This window comes from Electrophorus electricus, chromosome 10, assembly GCF_013358815.1.
Source record: "Electrophorus electricus isolate fEleEle1 chromosome 10, fEleEle1.pri, whole genome shotgun sequence".
Lineage (NCBI taxonomy): Eukaryota > Metazoa > Chordata > Actinopteri > Gymnotiformes > Gymnotidae > Electrophorus > Electrophorus electricus.
Window position 1 is genome coordinate 25,209,556 of NC_049544.1, and position 5,000 is coordinate 25,214,555.

Genomic DNA, 5,000 nt, shown 5'->3' on the forward strand with positions numbered 1-5,000 from the left:
AGTTAAACCCGTTATGGTTCATGCCTTGTTAGTGGTCATCACAGTCATAACTGTTCATACAGCACACACAACACTGCATAGACTGACAGATTGGAAAAATTATTTTGTGGAATTGCATGGTTTTATTGATATATAGAATAATAGCATTATTATTATTATTATTATTTTATAAAAGCCAAGAAATTAGTTATTTGCCAAAAGCTGAGAAACATATAATAATAATAATAATAATAATAATAATAATAATAAATAGGGTGTGTGTCTGTGATTCCAGTCTCATGACCCAGACATCACGGCTGTACAGGGGGATGTGAACACACACAGATTGGTGTTGGGATGTTTGGTGTGACATCACGGCTGTATGGGGGAGGTTCTTTCTCTCTCCAAGGCAGTTAGTGTTTGTTTCATCTGGTTTTGTATTTTGTAATGGAACACTGCTGTCCTCTGAACGCTGCCCAGATATTTAAATGATGGAACTTTGGCCAGTGGTTTTTGGTTGATTATGAAAGCAGGTTTCATGTGTTCCAGAGTTCCACCTCTGCTGTAGGCACGATGCCCCGGGCCGTGCATGTCCTCATCGATCTGCCCCCAGGTGGGGCATGTCCTCATCGATCTGCCCCCGGGTGGGGCATGTCCTCATCAATGTTAGGCATGTTAGGTGAGTGTAAGTTGTCCAGGTGTGTGTAAGGTGTGTGTAAGTTGTCCAGGTGTGTGTAAGGTGTGTGTAAGTTGTACAGGTGTGCGTGAGGTATCCAGGTGACTCTGTGTTTGGCACTCCCCTGCTGTTTTGGTGTCCTCTGTGGTGTGCCCTCTGTGGCACTAACAACCTGCTCTGGTCTTTCACACTATGTGTTTAAAGAGACAGAAACCTGCACAATGGCCTACATATGCCTCCCAGGCAAGATGCAGTCCCTACCATATTAGTGCATCCCAGCACACACACACACACACACACACACACACACACACACACCCATATATATCCCCCACACACAGAGCCTCATACACATTCACATATGTAGCTAATGGCCATAGGAGTGCGTGTATGCAGGAGAGTGATATCACTAGGCACAGAGAATTAACACACACACAGTTTTTCATGTCATGTGTGGTAAATAATGCCTTTCACACACTTAAACATGCCAGCAGTAGGACTATTTACCCACACATGGTCAATAGAGGTTTCAGTCTGTGTGTGTGAGACAGAGACAGACATCACTTCTCCTTATTTAGTCATGCAGAGACACTTTTCCTTCACCTTAATCCCTGTCTCTCTCTCTCTCTCTTTTACTCTCTTGTTTTCTCCCTCTTTCTGTCTCTCTCTCTGTCTCTGTCTTTCTCTCTTTCTCTTTTTCTCTCATTTTCTCCCTAACGTTACTCCCTCCATTTGTCACTGACAGCATCCCTCTCTCTCTGCTGTTCATCCCTCTCTCTGCTGTTCATCCCTCTCTCTCTGCTGTTCATCCCTCTCTCTGCTGTTCATCCCTCTCTCTCTGCTGTTCATCTCTCTCTGCTGTTGATCCCTCTCTCTCTGCTGTTCATCCCTCTCTCTCTGCTGTTCATCCCTTTCTCTGCTGTTCATCCCTCTCTCTCTGCTGTTCATCTCTCTCTGCTGTTGATCCCTCTCTCTCTGCTGTTGATCCCTCTCTCTCTGCTGTTCATCTATCTCTGCTGTTGATCCCTCTCTCTCTGCTGTTCATCCCTCTCTCTCTGCTGTTCATCCCTCTCTCTGCTGTTCATCCCTCTCTCTCTGTTGTTCATCCCTCTCTCTCTGCTGTTCATCCCTCTCTCTATATTGATCTCTGTAGCTCTATGCATTTCTACCCTTCTCTTTGTATTACTCATTCCTTCCATCTCTCTCTCCCCTCATTCTCACTCTCTCTCTTTCTCCCCCTCTTTCTCTCTGAGTTGAGGAGAGGAAGACCACCCTGAGGAAGAGCAGCCTGTTTCTTTCTGTATTATACACACTCTCACTGTGCATCTGTGAGTGAGATTGGAGAGGAGAGGGGAGGAGAGGGGAGGGGAGGGGAGATGAGAGGGGAGGAGAGGAGAGAGGGGAGGGGAAGAGAGAGGAGGGGACGGGAGGAGAGGGGAGAGGGGAGGAGAGAGTGTGTGATTGGCTAAAGGAGGAGAGGTCTGGCTCATAGTGGCTTAATATATTCAGTCTGAAAGAGTTGGAGCACTGTTCACCTTTCTTGGCATCTTATTAAACACACACACACACATACATACACACATACACACACACACACATATACACACACACACACACACACACACACACACACACACACACACACACACACACACACACACACATACATACACACATACACACACACATACACAGTGAAAGAGAGACAGAGAGCTGTAAAGTTAGACAGCTTAGTAAAGTGTTTAACTAAAGTGAGAAAGCTTGGTTATGAATGTGATTATATGGTTTTCTTAAGGGATTATTATTCTTAAATAATTACGTCATTAATAAGGAATTAATTACAGGGTTTATTATTTCATGAAACACGTCATGCCTAATTTCTACAATAAAGAAGCCCTACCTCTATAATATATGCAGGCCCCACCTTTATAATATATAAACAAGTCCCACCTCTATAATATATGCAGGCCCCACCTTTATAATATACAAACAAGCCCCACCTCTATAATATATACAGGCCCCACCTTTATAATATACAAACAAGCCCCACCTCTATAATATATGCAGGCCCCACCTTTATAATATACAAACAAGCCCCACCTCTAGTGTGTTAGTACAGTATGTTAATACAGTGTGTGACAGTACAGTGTGTTAGTACAGTGTGTGAGAGTAGTGTGTTAGTACAGTGTGTGACAGTACAGTGTTAGTACAATGTGTGACAGTACAGTGTGTGACAGTACAGTGTGTTAATACAGTGTGTGACAGCAGTGTGTTAATACAGTGTGTGAGAGTACAGTATGTTAGTACAATGTGTGACAGTACAGTGTGTTAGTACAGTATGTTAATACAGTGTGTGACAGTACAGTGTGTTAGCACAGTGTGTTAGTACAGTGTGTGGCAGTACAGTGTGTTAATACAGTGTGTGACAGCAGTGTGTTAATACAGTGTGTGAGAGTACAGTATGTTAGTACAGTGTGTGACAGTACAGTGTGTTAGTACAGTATGTTAATACAGTGTGTGACAGTACAGTGTGTTAGCACAGTGTGTTAGCACAGTGTGTTAGTACAGTGTGTGACAGTACAGTGTGTGACAGTACAGTGTGTTAATACAGTGTGTGACAGCAGTGTGTTAATACAGTGTGTGTGAGTACAGTATGTTAGTACAGTGTGTGACAGTACAGTGTGTTAGTACAGTATGTTAATACAGTGTGTGACAGTACAGTGTGTTAGCACAGTGTGTTAGCACAGTGTGTTAGTACAGTGTGTGACAGTACAGTGTGTGACAGTAGTGTGTTAATACAGTGTGACAGTAGTGTGTTAGTACAGTATGTTAATACAGTGTGTGACAGTACAGTTTGTTAGTACAGTGTGTGACAGTAGTGTGTTAGTACAGTTTGTTAGTACAGTGTGTGACAGTAGTGTGTTAGTACAGTGTGTGACAGTACAGTGTGTGACAGTACAGTGTGTTAATACAGTGTGTGACAGTAGTGTTAATACAGTGTGTGACAGTACAGTATGTTAGTACAGTATGTGACAGTGCAGTGTGTTAATACAGTGTGTGACAGTAGTGTGTTAATACAGTGTGTGACAGTACAGTATGTTAGTACAGTATGTGACAGTACAGTGTGTTAGTACAGTATGTTAATACAGTGTGTGACAGTACAGTGTGTTAGCACAGTGTGTTAGTACAGTGTGTGACAGTAGTGTGTTAATACAGTGTGTGACAGTACAGTATGTTAGTACAGTATGTGACAGTACAGTGTGTTAGTACAGTATGTTAATACAGTGTGTGACAGTACAGTGTGTTAGCACAGTGTGTTAGTACAGTGTGTGACAGTACAGTGTGTTAGCACAGTGTGTTAATACAGTGTGTGATAGTACAGTGTGTTAGTACAGTGTGTGACAGTACAATATGTTAGTACAGTATGTGACAGTACAGTGTGTTAATACAGTGTGTGACAGTACAGTGTCTGTAACTCTAGAAATCATGATTGCATAATAATATTAATAACCCACTAACATAATATGACGCAGGGTGATGATGTATTAGCCATCTGACAGAGATGATGTGTTGTGGCATCCGGCGGGTGTCAGGAGAGGAGGGGGGCACATTTCCTGAATCCCACCACTGTGGGCAGTAGACAAGTGTTATAAGTGTTATACTGTGACATATAAAAAGATCTGTGTGTTTGTGCGTGTGTATAACACATGGACCTGTCAGACAGTAAGACCAGAGTCATTAGGATTATGTGGAGTTGTGAAGTTGTGGAGTTTGTGTAATTGTGTAGTTGTAGAGTTGTGGAGTTGTAGTGTTTGTGGAGTTGTGTTTGTAGTGTTTGTGTAATTGTATAGTTGTGTTGTTTGTGTAGTTGTGTTTGAGTAGTTGTGGTGTTTGTGTAGTGGAGTTGTGGAGTTGTGTAGAATGGGTAGAAATGAGAGTGAGAGGCAAAGAGGCCTCTCAGTCACATTGATATTCATCACACACACACACACACACACACACACACACACACACACACACACTCATTCATATGCACTCAAATACACACACACTCACCAGCCACCCACACACATGCACACCCCCCCCACACACACACACCCACACATACACACACACACACACACACACACACACACACACAGAGTGACAGGTCTTAAGAGGTCTCTGTGGAGCGGTTTCACGGTTCGTCTGTCTCTGGAGTGAATCAGACTCCTCAAACACAGTCTGATTCAGGTTCCTGCTGTCCGAGGCCAGCGGACGCAGGAACACTGAGGAACCTTCTTCTACATTTTTCTGTGTTCCGTGCACGGACGAGTGTGACGAGATGCACAACCTTTTCTCTCTT

General features: G+C 43.2%; 1 protein-coding gene across 3 annotated transcripts in view; it reads left to right on the plus strand.

Annotated features, from left to right (window-relative positions):
* ntn2 (netrin 2) overlaps positions 1 to 5,000 on the plus strand; it is a 28,918-nt gene that overhangs the window by 3,813 nt on the left and 20,105 nt on the right. The gene's annotated exons all lie outside the window — the stretch shown is intronic.